The following is a 19,644-nucleotide window of genomic DNA, read 5'->3' on the forward strand; positions in this document are numbered from 1 at the left end:
GGGCGAGAGTAGTACTCGGATGGGTGTCCTCCTGGGAAGTCCTCGTGTCGCACTAATTTTTTTTTCAGACGGGTCGTTCGACGTTACGCGCGACTGGAACTAGGGTCCCCTTGTTTATACGCAAATGTGAGTCAAGAAGCAGGGGCATTTTAATCGATATTAGAACGAGAAGGAGAGATGCAGAGTGCACGCACAAGGAAACAAATGACGGGAGGGGGCATGGAGGGAGAAAAAGTGTATGTACTTGCAACGCAGAATGAAACATGAGCAATCATACCAGCACCAATAGAACGGATTCTATCAGAACTCCGCAAGTTAAGGCTGCTTGGGCGAGAGTAGCACTAGGATGGGTGACCTCCTGCGAAGTCCTTATATTTCACCCATTTTCTTAGGAAGTCCTCGTGTTGCACCCATTTTTTTGCAGATGATTCTTTCGACGATACGCGCGACTTGAATTATGGTCATCAGGTTTATTCACAAATGTGAGTCACGACACCGTAGCATTTTACTTGATATTAGAACAAGCACGGGAGGTGCAGTGCACACACACAAGGAAACAAATGACGGGAGGGGGAAGAAAGGTGAAGGAGTTTATGTATCTGCAGCGCTGAATTAAACGGGTGCGATCATACCAGCACTAATGCACCGGATCCCATCACAAGTCCGCAGTTAAGTGTGCTTGGGCGAGAGTAGTACTCGAATGGGTGACCTCCTAGGAAGTTCTCGTGTCGCACTAATTTTTTTTCAGACGGGTCGTTCGATGTTACGCGCGTTTGGAACTAGGGTCCGCTGGTTTATACGCAAATGTGAGTCAAGAAGAAGGGGCATTTTAATCGTTATTAGAACGAAAATGAGAGGTGAAGTGTGAACGCACAAGGAAACAAATGACCGGAGGGGGAAGAAAGGAGAAGGAGTGTATGTTTTTGCAGGGCGAAACAAAACAGGTGCGATCATACCAGCACTAATGCAACGGATTCTATCAGAACTCCGTAGGTAAGGGTATTTGGGCGAGAGTAGTACTAGCATGGGTTACCTCCTGCGAAGTCCTTATATTTCACCCATTTTCTTGTGAAGTCCTCGTGTTGCACCCATTTTTTTGCAGATGATTCCTTCGACATTACGCGCGACTTGAATTATGGTCATCAGGTTTATTCGCAAATGTGAGTCACGGCGCCGTGGCATTTTACTTGATATTAGAACGAGTACGGGAGGTGCAGTGCGCACGCACAAGGAAACAAATGACGGGATGAGGAAGTAACGAGAATGAGTGTATGTATTTGAAGCACAAAATTAAACAAGTGGCATCATACCAGCAGTACTGCATTGGATCCCATCAGAACTCTGCAGTTAAGTGTGCTTGTGCAAGAGTAGTACTCGGATGGGTGACCTCTTGGGAAGTCCTCGTATCGCAACAATTTTTTTTCAGATGGGTCGTTCGACGTTAGGCGCGACTGGAACTATGGTCCGCTGGTTTATACGCAAATGTGAGTCAAGAATCAGGGGCATTTTAATCGATATTAGAACAAGAAGGAGATGTGCAGTGTGAACGCACAAGCAAACAAATGATGGGAGGGGGGAGGGAAGAAGGAGTGTATGTATTTTCAGCACGAAATTAAACAAGTGCTGTCACACCAGCACAAATGCACCGGATCCCATCTGAACTCCGCAGTTAAGTGTGCTTTGGCGAAAGTAGTACAATGATGGGTTACCTCCTGGGAAGTTCTCGTGTTGCACCCATTTTCTTTTTTTTAGATGTGCCGTTCGACGTTACGCGCGACTTTAATTATGGTCTGCAGATTTATTCGCAAATGTGAGTCACGGCGCCGTGGCATTTTACTTGATATTTGAACGAGAACGAGAGGTGCAGTGCGCACGCACAAGGAAACAAATGACGGGAGGGGGAAGAAAGGAGAAGGAGTTTATCTGTTTGCAGCGCGAAATTAAACATGTCCGATCATACCAACACTAATGCATCGGATCCAACTAGAACTCTGCAGTTAAGTGTGCTTGGGCGAGAGTAGTACTCGGATGGGTGACCTCCTAGGAAGTCCTCGTGTCGCACTAATTTTTTTTTTCAGACGGGTCGTTCGACGTTACGCGCGACTGGAATTAGGGTCCACTGATTTATACGCAAATGTGAGTCAAGAAGCAGGGGCATTTTAATCGATATTAATACGAGAAGGAGAGATGCAGAGTGCACGCACAAGGAAACAAATAACGGGAGGGGGGATGGAGGGAGAAAAAGTGTATGTATTTGGAGCGCAGAATGAAACATAAGCAATCATACCAGCACCAATGCAACGGATTCTATCAGAATTCCGCAAGTTAAGGGTGCTTGGGCGAGAGTAGCACTAGGATGGGTGACCTCCTGCGAAGTCCTTATATTTCACCCATTTTCTTAGGAAGTCCTCGTGTTGCACCCATTTTTTTGTAGATGATTCTTTCGACGATACGCGCGACTTGAATTATGGTCGTCAGGTTTATTCGCAAATGTGAGTCACGGCACCGTAGCATTTTACTTGATATTAGAATGAGCATGGGAGGTGCAGTGCGCACGCACAAGGAAACAAATGACGGGAGGGGGAGGAAAGGAGAAGGAGTTTATGTATTTGCAGCGCTGAATTGAACGGGTGTGATCATACCACCACTAATGCACCAGATCCAATCAAAACTCCGCAGTTAAGTGTGCTTGGGCGTGACTAGTACTCGGATAGGTGACCTCTTGGGAAGTCCTCGTGTCGCACCAATTTTTTTTCAGACGGGTCGTTCGACGTTACGCGCGACTGGAACTGGGGTCCGCTTGTTTATACGCAAATGTGAGTCAAGAAGCAAGGGCATTTTAATCGATATTAGAACGAGAAGGAGAGGTGCAGTGTGAACGCACAAGGAAACAATTGATGGGAGGGGGAGGGAAGGAGAAGGAGTGTATGTATTTTCAGCATGAAATGAAACAAGTGCGATCATACTAGAACTAATGCAACGGATTCTATCAGAACTCCGTAGGTAAGGGTGCTTCGGCGAGAGTAGTACTAGCATGGGTTACCTCCTGCGAAGTCCTTATATTTCACTCATTTTCATGTGAAGTCCTCGTGTTGCACCCATTTTTTTGCAGATGATTCTTTCGACGTTATACGCGACTTGAATTATGGTCCTCAGGTTTATTCGCAAATGTGAGTCACGGCACCGTAGTATTTTACTTGATATTAGAACGAGCAGGGGAAGTGCAGTGCGCACGCACAAGGAAACAAATGACGGGAGGGGGAAGAAAGGAGAAGGAGTTTATCTATTTGCAGCGCGAAATTAAACATGTCCGATCATACCAACACTAATGCATCGGATCCCATCAGAACTCCGCAGTTAAGTGTGCTTTGGCGAGAGTAGTACTCGTATGGGTGACCTCTTGGGAAGTCCTCGTGTCGCACTAATTTTTTTTTCAGACGGGTCGTTCGACGTTACGCGCGACTGGAACTAGAGTCCACTTGTTTATACGCAAATGTGAGTCAAGAAGCAGGGGCATTTTAATCGATATTAGAATGAGAAGGAGAGATGCAGAGTGCAAGCACAAGGAAACAAATGACGGGAGGGGGGGATGGAGGGATAAAAAGTGTATGTATTTACAGCGTAGAATGAAACATTAGCAATTATACCAGCACTAATGCAACGGATTCTATCAGAACTCCGTAAGTTAAGGGTGCTTGGGCGAGAGTTGCACTAGGATGGGTGACCTCTTGCGAAGTCCTTATATTTCACCCATTTTCTTAGGAAGTCCTCGTGTTGCACCCATTTTTTTGCAGATGATTCTTTCGAGGATACGCGCGACTTGAATTATAGTCCTCAGGTTTATTCGCAAATGTGAGTCACGGCACCGTAGCATTTTACTTTATATTAAAACAAGCATGGGAGGTGCAGTGCGCACGCACAAAGAAACAAATGACGGAAGGGGGAAGAAAGGAGAAGGAGTTTATGTATTTGTAGCGCGGAATTAAATGGGTGCGATCATACCAGCACTAATGCACCGGATCCCGTCAGAACTCCGCAGTTAAGTGTGCTTTGTCGAGAGTAGTACTCATATCGATGACATCTTGGGAAGTCCTCGTGTCGCACTAATTTTTTTTTCAGACGGGTCGTTCGACGTTATGCGCGACTGGAACTAGGGTCCATTGGTTTATACGCAAATGTGAGTCAAGAATCAGGGGCATTTTAATCGATATTAGAACGAGAAGGAGAGGTGCAGTGTGAACGCACAAGGAAACAAATGATGGGAGGGGGTGAGGGAAGAAGGAGTGTATGTATTTTCAGCACGAAATTAAACAGGTGCGGTCACACCAGCACAAATGCACCGGATCCCATCAGAACTCCGCAGTTAACTGTGCTTTGGTGAAAGTAGTACAATGAAGGGTTACCTCCTGGGAAATTCTCGTGTTGCACCCATTTTTTTTTTCAGATGTACCGTTCGACGTTATACGCGACTTTAATTATGGTCCGCAGATTTATTCACAAATGTGAGTCACGGCACCGTGGCATTTTACTTGATATTTGAACGAGAACGAGAGGTGCAGTGCGCACGCACAAGGAAACAAATGACGGGAGGGGGAAGAAAGGAGAAGGAGTTTATGTATTTGCAACGCGAAATTAAACAGGTGCGATCATACCAGCACTAATGCACCGGATCCCATCAGAACTCCGCAGTTAAGTGTGCTTTGGCGAGAGTAGTACTCGTATGGGTGACCTCTTGGGAAGTCCTCGTGTCGCATTAATTTTTTTTTCAGACGGGTCGTTCGACGTTACGCGCGACTAGAACTAGGGTCCACTGGTTTATACGCAAATGTGAGTCAAGAAGTAGGGGCATTATAATCGATATTAGAACGAGAATGAGAGATGCAGAGTGCACGCACAAGGAAACAAATGACGGGAGGGGGGGATGGAGGGATAAAAAGTGTATGTATTTGCAGCGTAGAATGAAATATTAGCAATCATACCAGCACCAATGCAACGGATTCTATCAGAACTCCGCAAGTTAAGGGTGCTTGGGCGAGAGTACCACTAGGGTGGGTGACCTCCTGCGAAGTCCTTATATTTCACCCATTTTCTTAAGAAGTCCTCGTGTTCCACCCATTTTTTTGCAGATGATTCTTTCGACGATACGCACGACTTGAATTATGGTCCTCAGGTTTATTCGCAAATGTGAGTCACGGCATCGTAGTATTTTAATTGATATTAGAACGAGCACGGGAGGTGCAGTGCGCACGCACAAGGAAACAAATGACGGGAGGGGGAAGAAAGGAGAAGGAGTTTATGTATTTGCAGCGCAGAATTAAACGGGTGCGATCATACCAGCACTAATGCACTGGATCCCATCAGAACTCTGCAGTTAAGTGTGCTTGGGCAAGAGTAGTACTCGGATTGGTGACCACCTGGGAAGTCCTCGTGTCGCACCAATTTTTTTTCAGACGGGTCGTTCGGCGTTACGCGCAACTGGAACTATGGTCCGCTGGTTTATACGCAAATGTGAGTCAAGAATCAGGGGCATTTTAATCGATATTAGAATGAGAAGGAGAGGTGCAGTGTGACGCACAAGGAAACAAATGATGGGAGGGGGGAGGGAAGAAGGAGTGTATATATTTTCTGCACGAAATTAAACAGGTGCGGTCACACCAGCACAAATGCACCGGATCCCATCAGAACTCCGCAGTTAAGTGTACTTTGGCGAAAGTAGTACAATGATGGGTTACCTCCGGGGAAGTTCTCGTGTTGCACCCATTTTCTTTTTTTCAGATGTGTCGTTCGACGTTACGCGCGACTTGAATTATGGTCCGCAAATTTATTCGCAAATGTGAGTCACGGCGCCGTGACATTTTACTTGATATTTGAAGGAGAACAAGAGGTGCAGTGCGCACGCACAAGGAAACAAATGACGGGAGGGGGAAGAAAGGAGAAGGAGTGTATGTATTTGCAGCGCAAAATGAAACAAGTGCGATCATACCAGCAATAATGCAACGGATTCTATCAGAACTCCATAGGTAAGGGTGCTTGGGCGAGAGTAGTACTACCATGGGTTACCTCCTGCGAAGTCCTTATATTTCACCCATTTTCTTGTGAAGTCCTCGTGTTGTACCCATTTTTTTGCAGATGATTCTTTCGACATTACGCTCGACTTGAATTATGGTCCTATGGTTTATTCGCAGATGTGAGTCACGACGCTGTTGTATTTTACTTGATATTAGAACGAGAACAGGAGGTGCAGTGCGCACGCACAAGGATACAAATGACGGGAGGGAGAAGAAAGGGGAATGAGTTTATGTATTTGTAGCGCCAAATTAAACAGGTGCGATCATACCAGCACTAATGCACCGGATCCCATAAGAACTCCGCAGTGATGTGTGATTGGGCGAGATTAGTACTCGAATGGGTGACCTCCTGGGAAGTCCTCGTGTCGCACAAATTTTATTTTTCAGACGGGTCGTTCGATGTTACGCGCGACTAGAATTAGGGTCCACTAGTTTATACGCAAATGTGAGCCAAGAAGCAGGGGCATTTTTATCGATATTAGAACGAGAATGTGAGATGCAGAGTGCACGTACAAGGAAACAAATGACGGGAGGGGGGATGGAGGGAGAAAAAGTGTATGTATTTGTAGTGCAGAATGAAACATGAGCAATCATACCAGTACCAATGGAACAGATTCTATCAGAACTACGCAGTTAAGGGTGCTTGGGTGAGAAAAGTACTCGGATGGGTGACCTCCTGCGAAGTCCTTATATTTCACCCATTTTCTTAGGAAGTCCTCGTGTTGCACCCACTTTTTTGCAGATGATTCTTTCGACGATACGCGTGACTTGAATTATGGTCCTCAGGTTTATTCGCAAATGTGAGTCTCGGCACCGTAGTATTTTAATTTATATTAGAACGAGCACGGGAGGTGCAGTGCGCACGCACAAGGAAACAAATGACGGGAGGGGGAAGAAAGGGGAAGGAGTTTATGTATTTGCAGCGCGAAATTAAACGGGTGCGATCATACCAGCACTAATGCACTAGATACCATCAAAACTCTGTAGTTAAGTGTGCTTGGGCGAGAGTAGTACTCGGATGGGTGACCTCCTGGGAAGTCCTCGTGACGCACCAATTTTTTTTCAGACGAGTCGTTCGACGTTACGCGCGACTGGAACTAAGGTCCACTGGTTTATACGCAAATGTGAGTCAAGAATCAGGGGCATTTTAATCGATATTAGAACGAGAAGGAGAGGTGCAGTGTGAACGCACAAGGAAACAAATGATGGGAGGGGGGGAGGGAAGAAGGAGTGTATGTATTTTCAGCACGAAATTAAACAGGTGCGGTCACACCAGCACAAATGCACCGGATCCCATCAGAACTCCGCAGTTAACTATGCTTTGGCGAAAGTAGTACAATGATGGGTTACCTCCTGGGAAGTTCTTGTGCTGCATCCTTTTTCTTTTTTTCAGATGTGCCGCTCGACATTACGCGCGACTTTAATTATGGTCCGCAGATTTATTCGCAAATGTGAGCCACGGCACCGTGGCATTTTACTTGATATTTGAACGAGAACGAGAGGGGCAGTGCGCACGCACAAGGAAACAAATGACGGGAGGGGCAAGAAAGGAGAAGGAGTGTATGTATTTGCAGCGCGAAATGAAACAGGTGCGATCATACCAGCACTAATGCATCGGATTCTATCAGAACTCTGTAGGTAAGGGTGCTTGGGCGAGAGTAGTACTAGCATTGGTTACTTCCTGCGAAGTCCTTATATTTCACCCATTTTCTTGTGAAGTCCTCGTGTTGCACCCATTTTTTTGCAGATGATTCTTTCGACGTTACGCGTGACTTGAATTATTGTCCTCAGGTTTATTCGCAAATGTGAGTCACGGCGCTGTAGCATTTTACTTGATATTAGAACAAGAACGGGAGGTGCAGTGCGCACGCACAAGGAAACAAATGACGAGAGGGGGTAGAAAGGGGAATGAGTTTATGTATTTGCTGCGCAAAATTAAAGAGGTGCGATCATACCAGCACTAATGCACCGGATCCCATCAGAACTCCACAGTGAAGTGTGCTTGGGAGAGATTAGTACTCGGATGGATGACCTCCTGGGAAGTCCTCGTGTCGCACCAATTTTTTTTCAGACGGGTCGTTCGACGTTACGCGCGTCTGGAACTAGGGTCCGCTGGTTTATACGCAAATGTGAGTCAAGAAGCAGGGGCATTTTAATCGATATTAGAACGAGAATGAGAGGTGAAGTGTGAACGCACAAGGAAACAAATGACGGGAGGGGGAAGAAATGAGAAGGAGTGTATGTATTTGCAGCACGAAATTAAACAGGTGCGATCATACCCGCACTAAAGCTCCGGATCCCATCAGAACTCCGCAGTTAAGTGTGCTTGGGCGAGAGTAGTACTCGGATGGGTCACCACCTAGGAAGCCCTCGTGTTGCACCTATTTTTTTTTCGGATGGGTTGTTCGACGTTATGCGCAAATGGAATTATAAACTGCTGGTTCATTTGCATAGGTGAGTCACGGTGCCGGGGCATATTACTTGATATTAGAACGAGAAAGAGAGATGCGGAGTGCACGCACAAGGAAACAAATGACGGGAGGGGGGATGGAAGGAGAAAGAGTGTATGTATTTGCAGTGCAGAATGAAACATGAGGGATCATACCAGCACTAATGCAACGGATTCTATCAGAACTCCGCAGTTAAGGGTGCTTGGGCGAAAAAAGTACTCGGATGGGTGACCTCCTGCGAAGTCCTTATATTTCACCCATTTTCTTGGGAGGTCCTCGTGTTGCACCCGTCTTTTTGCAGATGATTCTTTCGACGTTACGCGCGACTTGATTTATGGTCCGCAGATTTATTCACAAATGTGAGTCACGGCACCGTGGCATTTTACTTGATATTAGAACGAGTACGGGAGGTGCAGTGCGCACGCACAAGGAAACAAATGACAGGAGGAGGAAGAAAAGCGAAGGAGCGTATATATTTGAAGTGCAAAATTATACAAGTGGCATCATACCAGCACTAAGGCACTGGATCCCATCAGAACTCTGCAGTTAAGTGTGCTTGGGCGAGAGTAGTACTCGGATGGGTGACCTCTTGGGAAGTCCTCGTATCGCAAAAAATTTTTTTTCAGATGGGTCGTTCGACGTTACGCGCGACTGGAACTATGGTTCGATGGTTTATACGCTAATGTGAGTCAATTATCAGGGGCATTTTAATCGATATTAGAACGATGGGAGGGGGGGAGGGAAGAAGGAGTGTATGTATTTTCAGCACGAAATTAAACAGGTGCGGTCACACCAGCACAAATGCACCGGATCCCATCAGAACTCCGCAGTTAAGTGTGCTTTAGCGAAAGTAGTACAATGATGGGTTACCTCGTGGGAAGTTCTCGTGTTGCACCCATTTTTTTTTTTCAGATGTGCCGTTCGACGTTACGCGCGACTTTAATTATGGTCCGCAGATTTATTCGCAAATTTGAGTTACGGTGCTGTGGCATTTTACTTGATATTTGAACGAGAACGAGAGGTGCAGTGCGCACGCACAAGGAAACAAACGACGGGAGGGGGAAGAAAGGAGAAGGAGTTTATGTATTTGCAGCGCAAAATTAAAGAGGTGCGATCATACCAGCACTAATGCACCGGATCCCATCAGAACTCCGCAGTTAAGTGTGCTTGGGCGAGAGTAGTACTCGGATGGGTGACCTCTTGGGAAGTCCTGGTGTCGCACTAATTTTTTTTTCAGACGGGTTGTTCGACGTTACGCGCGACTGGAACTAGGGTCCACTGGTTTATACGCAAATGTGAGTCAAGAAGCAGGGGCATTTCAATCGATATTAGAACGAAAAGGAGAGATGCAGAGTGCACGCACAAAGAAACAAATGACGGGAGGGGGGATGGAGGGAGAAAAAGTGTATGTATTTGCAGCGCAGAATGAAACATGAGCAATCATACCAGCACCAATGCAACGGATTCTATCAGAACTCCGCAAGTTAAGGGTGCTTGGGCGAGTGTAGCACTAGGATGGGTGACCTCCTGCGAAGTCCTTATATCAGCACTAATACAACGGATTCTATCAGAACTCCGCAGTTAATGGTGCTTGGGCGAAAAAAGTTCTCGAATGGGTGACCTCCTGCGAAGTCCTTATATTTCACCCATTTTCTTGGGAGGTCCTCGTGTTGCACCCGTCTTTTTGCAGATGATTCTTTCGACGTTATGCGCAACTTGATTTATGGTCCGCAGGTTTATTCGCAAATGTGAGTCACGGTGACGTGGCATTTTACTTGATATTAGAACGAGTACGGGAGGTGCAGTGCGCACGCACAAGGAAACAAATGACGGGATGAGGAAGAAACGAGAATGTGTGTATGTATTTGAAGCGCAAAATTAAACAAGTGGTATCATACCAGCACTACTGCACTGGATCCCATCAGAACTCTGCAGTTAAGTGTGCTTGGGCGAGAGTAGTACTCGGATGGGTGACTTCTTGGGAAGTCCTCGTGTCGCACCAATTTTTTTTCAGACGGGTCGTTCGACGTTAAGCGCGACTGGAACTACAATCCGCTGATTTATACGCAAATGTGAGTCAAGAATCTGGGGCATTTTAATCGATATTAGAACGAGAAGGAGAGGTGCAGTGTGAATGCACAAGGAAACAAATGATGGGAGGGGAGAAGGGAAGAAGGAGTGTATGTATTTTATGCCCGAAATTAAACAGGTGCGCTCACACCAGCACAAATGCACCGGATCCCATCAGAACTCCGCAGTTAAGTGTGCTTTGACGAAAGTAGTACAATGATGGGTTACCTCCTGGGAAGTTCTCGTGTTGCACCCATTTTCTTTTTTTCAGATGTGTCGTTCGACGTTACGCGCGACTTTAATTATGGTCCGCAGATTTATTCGCAAATTTGAGTCACGGTGCTGTGGCATTTTACTTGATATTTGAACGAGAACGAGAGGTGCAGTGCGCACGCACAAGGAAACAAATGACGGGAGGGGGAAGAAAGGAGAAATAGTTTATGTGTTTGCAGCGCAAAATTAAACAGGTGCGATCAAACCAGCACTAATGCACCGGATCCCATCAGAACTCCGAGATAAGAGTGCATGGGCGAGAGTAGTACTCGGATGGGTGACCTCCTGGAAAGTCCTCGTGTCGCACAAATTTTTTTTCAGACGGGTCGTTCGACGTTACGCGCGACTGGAACTAGGGTCCACTGCTTTATACACAAATGTGAGTCAAGAAGCAGGGGCATTTTAATCGATATTAGAACGAGAAGGAGAGATGCAGAGTGCACGCACAAGGAAACAAATGACGGGAGGGGGGATGGAGGGAGAAAAAGTGTATGTATTTGCAGCGCAGAATGAAACATGAGCAATCATACCAGCACCAATGCAACGGATTCTATCAGAACTCCGCAAGTTAGGGGTGCTTGGGCGAGAGTAGCACTAGGATGGGTGACCTCCTGCAAAGTCCTTATATCAGCACTAATACAACGGATTCTATCAGAACTCCGCAGTTAATGGTGCTTGGGCGAAAAAAGTTCTCGAATGGGTGACCTCCTACGAAGTCCTTATATTTCACCCATTTTCTTGGGAGGTCCTCGTGTTGCACCCGTCTTTTTGCAGATGATTCTTTCGACGTTATGCGCAACTTGATTTATGGTCCGCAGGTTTATTCGCAAATGTGAGTCACGGTGCCGTGGCATTTTACTTGATATTAGAACGAGTACGGGAGGTGCAGTGCGCACGCACAAGGAAACAAATGACGGGATGAGGAAAAAACGAGAATGTGTGTATGTATTTGAAGCGCAAAATTAAACAAGTGGCATCATACCAGCACTACTGCACTGGATCCCATCAGAACTCTGCAGTTAAGTGTGCATAGGCGAGAGTAGTACTCGGATGGGTGACCTCTTGGAAGTCCTCGTATCGCAACAATTTTTTTTCAGATGGGTCGTTCGACGTTACGCGCGACTGGAACTATGGTCCGCTGGTTTATACGCAAATATGAGTCAAGAATCCGGGGCATTTTAATCAATATTCGAACGAGAAGGAGAGGTGCAGTGTGAACGCACAAGGAAACAAATGATGGGAAGGGGGGAGGGAAGGAGGAGTGTATGTATTTTCAGCACGAAATTAAACAGGTGCGGTCACACCAGCACTAATGCACCGGATCCCATCAGAACTCCGCAGTTAAGTGTGCTTTGGCGAAAGTAGTACAATGATGGGTTACCTCTTGGAAAGTTCTTGTGTTGCACCCATTTTCTTTTTTTCAGATGTGTCGTTCGACGTTACGCACGACTTTAATTATGGTCCGCAGATTTATTCGCAAATGGTAGTCACGGCGTCGTGGTATTTTACTTGATATTTGAACGAGAACGATAGGGGCAGTGCGCACGCACAAGGAAACAAATGACGGGAGGGGGAAGAAAGGAGAATGAGTGTATGTATTTGCAGCGTGAAATTAAACAGGTGCGATCATACCAGCACTACAGCCCCGGATCCCATCAGAACTCCGCAGTTAAGTGTGCTTGGGTGAGAGTAGTACTCGGATGAGTGACCTCCTGGAAAGCCCTCGTGTTGCACCTATTTTTTTTCGGATGGGTTGTTCGACGTTATGCGCGAATGGAATTATAAACCGCTGGTTCATTTGCAAAGGTGAGTCACGGTGCCGGGGCATATTACTTGATATTAGAACGAGAAAGAAAGATGCAGAGTGCACGCACAAGGAAACAAATGACGGGAGGGGGATGGGAGGAGAAAGAGTGTATGTATTTGCAGTGCAGAATGAAACATGAGGGATCATACCAGCACTAATGTAACGGATTCTATCAGAACTCCGCAGTTAAGGGTGCTTGGGCGAGAAAAGTACTCGGATGGGTGACCTCCTGCGAAGTCCTTATATTTCACCCATTTTCTTGGGAGGTCCTCGTGTTGCACCCATCTTTTTGCAGATGATTCTTTCGACGTTACGCGCGACTTGATTTATGGTCCGCAAGTTTATTCGCAAATATGAGTCACGGCGCCGTGGCATTTTACTTGATATTAAAACAAGTACGGGAGGTGCATTGCGCACGCACAAGGAAACAAATGACGGGAAGAGGAAGAAAAGAGAAGGAGTGTATGTATTTGAAGCGCAAAATTAAACAAGTGGCATCATACCAGCATTAATGCACTGGATCCCATTAGAACTCTGCAGTTAAGTGTGCTTGGTCGAGAGTAGTACTCGGATGGGTGACCTCTTGAGAAGTCCTCGTATCGCAACAATTTTTTTTCAGACGGGTCGTTCGACGTTACGTGCGTCTGGAACTAGGGTCCGCTGGTTTATACGCAATTGTGAGTCAAGAAGCAGGGGCATTTTAATCGATATTAGAACGAGAATAAGAGGAGAAGTGTGAACGCACAAGGAAACAAATGAGGAGAGGGGGAAAAAAGGGGAAGGAGTGTATGTATTTGCTGCGCGAAATTAAATAGGTGCGATAATACCAGCACTAAAGCTCCGGATCCCATCAGAACTCCGCAGTTAAGTGTGCTTGGGCGAGGGTAGTACTCGGATGGGTGACCACTTGGGAAGCCCTCGTGTTGCACCTATTTTTTTTCGGATGGGTTGTTCGACGTTACGCGCGAATGGAATTATAAACCGCTGGTTCATTTGCAAAGGTTAGTCACGGTGCCAGGGCATATTACTTGATATTAGAACGAGAAAGAGAGATGCAGAGTGCACGCACAAGGAAACAAATGACGGGAGGGGGGATGGAAGGAGAAAGAGTGTATGTATTTGCAGTGCAGAATGAAACATGAGGGATCATACCAGCACTAATGCAACGGATTCTATCAGAACTCCGCAGTTAAGGGTGCTTAGGCGAGAAAAGTACTCGGATGGGTGACCTCCTGCGAAGTCCTTATATTTCACCCATTTTCTTGGGAGGTCCTCGTGTTGCACCCATCTTTTTGCAGATGATTCTTTCGACATTACGCGCGACTTGATTTATGATCCGCAGATTTATTCGCAAATGTGAGTCACGGCGCCGTGGCATTTTACTTGATATTAGAACGAGTACGGGAGGTGCAGTGCGTACGCACAAGGAAACAAATGACGGGAGAAGGAAGAAAAGAGAAGGAGTGTATGTATTTGAAGCACAAAATTAAACAAGTGGCATCATACCAGCACTAATGCACTGGATCCCATCAGAACTCTGCAGTTAAGTGTGCTTGGGCGAGAGTAGTACTCGGATGGGTGACCTCTTGGGAAGTCCTCGTATCGCAACAATTTTTTTTTTTTCAGATGGGTCGTTCGACGTTACGCTCGACTAGAACTATGGTCCGCTGGTTTATACGCAAATGTGAGTCAAGAATCAAGGGCATTTTAATCGATATTAGAACAAGAAGGAGAGGTGTAGTGTGAACGCACAAGGAAACAAATGATGGGAGGGGGGGAGGGAAGGAGTGTATGTATTTTCAGCACGAAATTAAACATGTGCGGTCACACCAGCACAAATGCACCGGATCCCATCAGAACTCCGCAGTTATGTGTGCTTTGGCAAAAGTTGTACAATGATGGGTTACCTTCTGGGAAGTTCTCGTGTTGCACCCATTTTTTTTTTTCAGATGTGCCGTTCGACGTTACGCGCGACTTTAATTATGGTCCGCAGATTTATTCGCAAATGTGAGTCACGGCGCCGTGACATTTGACTTGATATTTGAACGAGAACGAGAGGTGCAGTGCGCACGCACAAGGAAACAAATGACGGGAGGGGGAAGAAAGGAGAAGGAGTGTATGTATTTGCAGCGCGAAATGAAACAGGTGCGATCATACCAGCACTAATGCAACGGATTCTATCGGAACTCCGTAGGTAAGGGTGCTTGGGCGAGAGTAGTACTAGCATGGGTTACCTCCTGTGAAGTCCTTATATTTCACCCATTTTCTTGTGAAGTCCTCGTGTTGCACCCATTTTTTTGCAGATGATTCTTTCGACGATACGCGCGACTTGAATTATGGTCCTCAGGTTTATTCGCAAATGTGAGTCATGGCACCGTAGCATTTTACTTGATATTAGAACGAGCACAGGAGGTGCAGTGCGCACGCACAAGGAAACAAATGACGGGAGGGGGAAGAAAGGAGAAGGAGTTTACGTATTTGTAGCGTGGAATTAAACGGGTGCGATCATACCAGCACTAATGCACCGGATCCCGTTAGAACTCCGCAGTTAAGTGTGCTTGGGCGAGAGTAGTACTCGGATGGGTGACCTCTTGGGAAGTCCTCGTGTCGCACTAATTTTTTTTTCAGACGGGTCGTTTGACGTTACGCGCGTCTAGAACTAGGGTCTACTGGTTTATACGCAAATGTGAGTCAAGAAGCAGGGGCATTTTAATCGATATTAGAACGAGAATGAGAGATGTAGTGTGCACGCACAAGGAAACAAATGACGGGAGGGGGATGGAGGGAGAAAAAGTGTGTGTATTTGCAGCGCAGAATGAAACATGAGCAATCATACCAGCACCAATGCAACGGATTCTATCAGAACTCCGCTAGTTTAGGGTGCTTGGGGGAGAGTAGCACTAGAATGGGTGACCTCATGCGAAGTCCTTATATTTCACCCATTTTCTTAGGAAGTCCTCGTGTTCCACCCATTTTTTTGCAGATGATTCTTTCGACGATACGCGCGACTTGAATTATGGTCCTCAGGTTTATTCACAAATGTGAGTCACGGCACCGTAGCATTTTACTTGATATGAGAAGGAGCACGGGAGGTGCAGTGCGCACGCACAAGGAAACAAATGACAGGAGGGGGAAGAAAGGAGAAGAAGTTTATGTACTTGCAGCGCGAAATTAAACGGGTGCGATCATACCAGCACTAATGCACCGGATCCCGTCAGAACTCCGCAGTTAAGTGTGCTTTGGCGAGAGTAGTACTCGGATTGGTGACCTCCTGGGAAGTCCTCGTGTCGCAACATTTTTTTTTCAGACGGGTCGTTCGACATTACGCAGGACTGGAACTAGGGTCTGCTGGTTTATACGCAATTGTGAATCAAGAAGCAGGGGCATTTTAATCGATATTAGAACGAGAAAGAGAGGTGCAGTGTGAACGCACAAGGAAATAATTGATGGGAGGGGGAGGGAAGGAGAAGGAGTGTATATATTTTCAGCATGAAATGAAATAGGTACGATCATACCAGCACTAATGCAACGGATTCTATCAGAACTCCGTAGGTAAGGGTGCTTGGGCGAGAGTAGTACTAGCATTGGTTACCTCCTGCGAAGTCCTTATATTTCACCCATTTTCTTGTGAAGTCCTCGTGTTGCACCCATTTTTTTGCAGATGATTCTTTCGACGTTACGCGCGACTTGAATTATGGTCCTCAGGTTTATTTGCAAATGTGAGTCACGGCGCTGTGGCATTTTACTTGATATTAGAACGAGAACGGGAGGTGCAGTGCGCACGCATAAGGAAACAAATGACGGGAGGGGGAAGAAAGGGGAATGAGTTTATGTATTTGTAGCACAAAATTAAACGGGTGCGATCATACCAGCACTATTGCACCGGATCCCATCAGAATTCCGCAGTCAAGTGTGCTTGGGCGAGATTAGTACTCGGATGGGTGACCTCCTAGGAAGTTCTCGTGTCGCACCAATTTTTTTTCAGACGGGTCGTTCGACGTTACGCGCGTCTGGAACTAGGGTCCGCTGGTTTATACGTGTATGTATTTGCAGCGCAAAATTAAACAGATGCGATCATACCACCACTTATGCACCGGATCCCATCATAACTCCGCAGTTAAGTGTGCTTGGGCGAGAGTAGTACTCGGATGGGTGACCTCCTGGGAAGTCCTCGTGTCGCAACAATTTTTTTTCAGACGGGTCGTTCGACGTTATACGCGACTTGAACTGGTGTCCGCTGGTTTATACGCAATTGTGAGTCAAGAAGCAGGGGCATTTTAATCGATATTAGAACGAGAAGGCGAGGTGCAGTGTGAACGCACAAGGAAATAATTGATGGAAGGGGGAGGGAAGAGAAGGAGTGTATGTATTTTCAGCACGAAATGAAACAGGTGCGATCATACCAGCACTAATGGAACGGATTCTATCAGAACTCCGTAGCTAAGGGTGCTTGGGCGAGAGTAGTACTAGCATGGGTTACCTCCTGCGAAGTCCTTATATTTCACCAATTTTCTTGCAAAGTCCTCGTGTTGCACCCATTTTCTTTTTTTCAGATGTGCCGTTCGACGTTACGCGCGACTTTAATAATGGTCCGCAGATTTATTCGCAAATGTGAGTCACGGCGCCATAGCATTTTACTTGATATTTGAACGAGAACGAGAGTTGCAGTGCGCACGCACAAAGAAACAAATGACGGGAGGGCGAAGAAAGGGGAATGAGTTTATGTATTTGCAGCGCAAAATTAAACAGTTGCGATCATACCAGCAGTAATGCACCTGATCCCATCAGAACTCCGCAGTTAAGTGTGCTTGGGCGAGATTAGTACTCGGATGGGTGACCTCCTGTGAAGTCCTCGTGTCGAACTAATTTTTCTATCAGACGGGTCGTTCGACGTTACCCGCGTCTGGAACTAGGGTCCGCTGGTTTATACGCAAATGTGAGTCATGAAGAAGGGGCATTTTAATCCATATTAGAACGAGAATGAGAGGTAAAGTGTGAACGCACAAGAAAACAAATGACGGGAGGGGGAAGAAAGGAGGAGTGTATGTATTTGTAGCGCGAAATTAAACAGGTGCGGTCACACCAGCACAAATGCACCGGATCCCATCAGAACTCCGCAGTTAAGTGTGTTTGGGCGAGAGTAGTACTCGGATGGGTGACCACTTGGGAAGCCTTCGTGTTGCAACTATTTTTTTTCGGATGGGTTGTTCGACGTTACGCGCGAATGGAATTATAAACCGCTGGTTCATTTACAAAGGTGAGTCACGGTGCCGGGGCATATTACTTGATATTAGACAAGAAAGAGAGATACAGAGTGCACGCACAAGGAAACAAATGACGGGAGGGGGGATGGAAGAAGAGAGAGTGTATGTATTTGCAGTGCAGAATGAAACATGAGGGATCATACCAGCACTAATGCAACGGATTCTATCAGAACTCGGCAGTTAAGGGTGCTTGGGAGAGAAAAGTACTCGGATGGGTGACCTCCTGCGAAGTCCTTATATTTCACCCATTTTCTTGGAAGGTCCTCGTGTTGCACCCATCTTTTTGCAGATGATTCTTTCAACGTTACGCGCGACTTGATTTATGGTCCGCAGATTTATTCGCAAATGTGAGTCACGGCGCCGTGGCATTTTACTTGATATTAGAACGAGTACGGGAGGTGCAGTGCGCACGCACAAGGAAACAAATGACGGGATGAGGAAGAAAAGAGAATGAGTGTATATATTTGAAGCGCAAAATTAAACAAGTGGCATCATACCAGCACTACTGCAGTGGATCCCATTAGAACTCTGCAGTTAAGTGTGCTTGGGCGAGAATAGTACTCAGATGGGTGACCTCTTGGGAAGTCCTCGTATCGCAACAATTTTTTTTCAGATGGGTCGTTCGACGTTACGCGCGACTAGAACTACGGTCCGCTGGTTTATACGCAAATGTGAGTCAAGAATCAGGGGCATTTTAATCGATATTAGAACGAGAAGGAGAGGTGCAGTGTGAACGCACAAGGAAACAAATGATGGGAGGGGGGGAGGGAAGAAGGAGTGTATGTATTTTCAGCACAAAATTAAACAGGTGCGGTCACACCAGCACAAATGCACCGGATCCCATCAGAACTCCGTAGTTAAGTGTGCTTTGGCGAAAGTAGTACAATGATGGGTTACCTCATGGGAAGTTCTCGTGTTGCACTCATTTTCTTTTCTTCAGATGTGCCGTTCGACGTTACGCGCGACTTTAATTATGGTCCGAAGATTTATTCGCAAATGTGAGTCACGGCGCCGTGGCATTTTACTTGATATTTGAACGAGAACGAGAGGTGCAGTGCGCACGCACAAGGAAACAAATGACGGGAGGGGGAAGAAAGGAGAAGGATTGTATGTTTATGCAGCGCGAAATGAAACAGGTGCGATCATACCAGCACTAATGCAACGGATTCTAACAGAACTCCGTAGGTAAGGGTGTTTGGGCGAGACTAGTACTAGCATGGGTTACCACCTGCGAAGTCCTTATATTTCACCCATTTTCTTGTGAAGTCCTCGTGTTGCACCCATTTTTTTGCAGATGATTCTTTCGACCTTACGCGCGACTCGAATTATGGTCCTCAGGTTTATTAGCAAATGTGAGTCACGACGCTGTAGCATTTTACTTGATATTAGAACGAGAACGGGAGGTGCAGTGCGCACGCACAAGGAAACAAATGACGGGAGGGGGAAGAAAGGGGAATGAGTTTATGTATTTGTAGCGCAAAATTAAACAGGTGCGATCATACAAGCACTAATGCACCGGATCAGATCAGAACTCCGCAGTGAAGTGTGCTTGGGTGAGATTAGTACTCGGATGGGTGACCTCCTGGGAAGTCCTTGTGTCGCACCAATTTTTTTTCAGACGGGTCGTTCGACGTTACGCGCGTCTGGAACTAGGGTCCGCTGGTTTATACGCAAATGTGAGTCAAGAAGCAGGGGCATTTTAATCGATATTA

The 19,644-nt window shown here is 46.4% G+C and overlaps 4 non-coding genes and 32 pseudogenes across 4 annotated transcripts; all 36 read left to right on the top strand.

Moving 5' to 3' along the window:
* The first annotated feature begins 618 nt into the window (after positions 1 to 618).
* On the top strand, positions 619 to 737 carry LOC148240913 (5S ribosomal RNA; annotated as a pseudogene).
* Positions 738 to 1,618: 881 nt separating this feature from the next.
* On the top strand, positions 1,619 to 1,737 carry LOC148240914 (5S ribosomal RNA; annotated as a pseudogene).
* A 209-nt stretch (positions 1,738 to 1,946) lies between these two features.
* LOC148240915 (5S ribosomal RNA) lies at positions 1,947 to 2,065 on the top strand (annotated as a pseudogene).
* Positions 2,066 to 2,628: 563 nt separating this feature from the next.
* On the top strand, positions 2,629 to 2,747 carry LOC148240916 (5S ribosomal RNA; annotated as a pseudogene).
* Positions 2,748 to 3,306: 559 nt separating this feature from the next.
* On the top strand, positions 3,307 to 3,425 carry LOC148240917 (5S ribosomal RNA; annotated as a pseudogene).
* A 563-nt stretch (positions 3,426 to 3,988) lies between these two features.
* Positions 3,989 to 4,107, top strand: LOC148240918 (5S ribosomal RNA; annotated as a pseudogene).
* Positions 4,108 to 4,312: 205 nt separating this feature from the next.
* Positions 4,313 to 4,431, top strand: LOC148240919 (5S ribosomal RNA; annotated as a pseudogene).
* Positions 4,432 to 4,638: 207 nt separating this feature from the next.
* LOC148240920 (5S ribosomal RNA) lies at positions 4,639 to 4,757 on the top strand (annotated as a pseudogene).
* Positions 4,758 to 5,320: 563 nt separating this feature from the next.
* Positions 5,321 to 5,439, top strand: LOC148240921 (5S ribosomal RNA; annotated as a pseudogene).
* Positions 5,440 to 5,641: 202 nt separating this feature from the next.
* Positions 5,642 to 5,760, top strand: LOC148240922 (5S ribosomal RNA; annotated as a pseudogene).
* Positions 5,761 to 6,323: 563 nt separating this feature from the next.
* LOC148240923 (5S ribosomal RNA) lies at positions 6,324 to 6,442 on the top strand (annotated as a pseudogene).
* Positions 6,443 to 7,004: 562 nt separating this feature from the next.
* On the top strand, positions 7,005 to 7,123 carry LOC148240924 (5S ribosomal RNA; annotated as a pseudogene).
* Positions 7,124 to 7,327: 204 nt separating this feature from the next.
* On the top strand, positions 7,328 to 7,446 carry LOC148240925 (5S ribosomal RNA; annotated as a pseudogene).
* Positions 7,447 to 8,009: 563 nt separating this feature from the next.
* Positions 8,010 to 8,128, top strand: LOC148240926 (5S ribosomal RNA; annotated as a pseudogene).
* A 205-nt stretch (positions 8,129 to 8,333) lies between these two features.
* LOC148240927 (5S ribosomal RNA) lies at positions 8,334 to 8,452 on the top strand. Its single transcript, XR_015815098.1, has one exon. It is a non-coding gene; the product is annotated as a 5S ribosomal RNA (ribosomal RNA).
* Positions 8,453 to 9,014: 562 nt separating this feature from the next.
* On the top strand, positions 9,015 to 9,132 carry LOC148240928 (5S ribosomal RNA; annotated as a pseudogene).
* Positions 9,133 to 9,297: 165 nt separating this feature from the next.
* On the top strand, positions 9,298 to 9,416 carry LOC148240929 (5S ribosomal RNA; annotated as a pseudogene).
* A 208-nt stretch (positions 9,417 to 9,624) lies between these two features.
* LOC148240930 (5S ribosomal RNA) lies at positions 9,625 to 9,743 on the top strand. The gene has a single exon (XR_015814474.1). It is a non-coding gene; the product is annotated as a 5S ribosomal RNA (ribosomal RNA).
* Positions 9,744 to 10,402: 659 nt separating this feature from the next.
* LOC148240931 (5S ribosomal RNA) lies at positions 10,403 to 10,521 on the top strand (annotated as a pseudogene).
* A 204-nt stretch (positions 10,522 to 10,725) lies between these two features.
* LOC148240932 (5S ribosomal RNA) lies at positions 10,726 to 10,844 on the top strand (annotated as a pseudogene).
* Positions 10,845 to 11,053: 209 nt separating this feature from the next.
* Positions 11,054 to 11,171, top strand: LOC148240933 (5S ribosomal RNA; annotated as a pseudogene).
* A 980-nt stretch (positions 11,172 to 12,151) lies between these two features.
* On the top strand, positions 12,152 to 12,270 carry LOC148240934 (5S ribosomal RNA; annotated as a pseudogene).
* A 209-nt stretch (positions 12,271 to 12,479) lies between these two features.
* Positions 12,480 to 12,598, top strand: LOC148240935 (5S ribosomal RNA; annotated as a pseudogene).
* Positions 12,599 to 13,158: 560 nt separating this feature from the next.
* On the top strand, positions 13,159 to 13,276 carry LOC148240936 (5S ribosomal RNA; annotated as a pseudogene).
* A 205-nt stretch (positions 13,277 to 13,481) lies between these two features.
* LOC148240937 (5S ribosomal RNA) lies at positions 13,482 to 13,600 on the top strand. Its single transcript, XR_015815658.1, has one exon. It is a non-coding gene; the product is annotated as a 5S ribosomal RNA (ribosomal RNA).
* A 561-nt stretch (positions 13,601 to 14,161) lies between these two features.
* Positions 14,162 to 14,279, top strand: LOC148240938 (5S ribosomal RNA; annotated as a pseudogene).
* A 205-nt stretch (positions 14,280 to 14,484) lies between these two features.
* On the top strand, positions 14,485 to 14,603 carry LOC148240939 (5S ribosomal RNA; annotated as a pseudogene).
* Positions 14,604 to 15,165: 562 nt separating this feature from the next.
* On the top strand, positions 15,166 to 15,284 carry LOC148240940 (5S ribosomal RNA). Its single transcript, XR_015814347.1, has one exon. It is a non-coding gene; the product is annotated as a 5S ribosomal RNA (ribosomal RNA).
* A 561-nt stretch (positions 15,285 to 15,845) lies between these two features.
* LOC148240941 (5S ribosomal RNA) lies at positions 15,846 to 15,964 on the top strand (annotated as a pseudogene).
* A 559-nt stretch (positions 15,965 to 16,523) lies between these two features.
* Positions 16,524 to 16,642, top strand: LOC148240942 (5S ribosomal RNA; annotated as a pseudogene).
* Positions 16,643 to 16,734: 92 nt separating this feature from the next.
* Positions 16,735 to 16,853, top strand: LOC148240943 (5S ribosomal RNA; annotated as a pseudogene).
* A 562-nt stretch (positions 16,854 to 17,415) lies between these two features.
* On the top strand, positions 17,416 to 17,533 carry LOC148240944 (5S ribosomal RNA; annotated as a pseudogene).
* Positions 17,534 to 17,737: 204 nt separating this feature from the next.
* Positions 17,738 to 17,856, top strand: LOC148240945 (5S ribosomal RNA; annotated as a pseudogene).
* A 560-nt stretch (positions 17,857 to 18,416) lies between these two features.
* LOC148240946 (5S ribosomal RNA) lies at positions 18,417 to 18,534 on the top strand (annotated as a pseudogene).
* Positions 18,535 to 18,738: 204 nt separating this feature from the next.
* LOC148240947 (5S ribosomal RNA) lies at positions 18,739 to 18,857 on the top strand (annotated as a pseudogene).
* Positions 18,858 to 19,420: 563 nt separating this feature from the next.
* On the top strand, positions 19,421 to 19,539 carry LOC148240948 (5S ribosomal RNA; annotated as a pseudogene).
* The last annotated feature ends 105 nt before the right edge of the window (positions 19,540 to 19,644 follow it).

This window comes from Carica papaya, chromosome 8 (genome assembly GCF_054855325.1).
Source record: "Carica papaya isolate Zhongbai chromosome 8, ASM5485532v1, whole genome shotgun sequence".
Lineage (NCBI taxonomy): Eukaryota > Viridiplantae > Streptophyta > Magnoliopsida > Brassicales > Caricaceae > Carica > Carica papaya.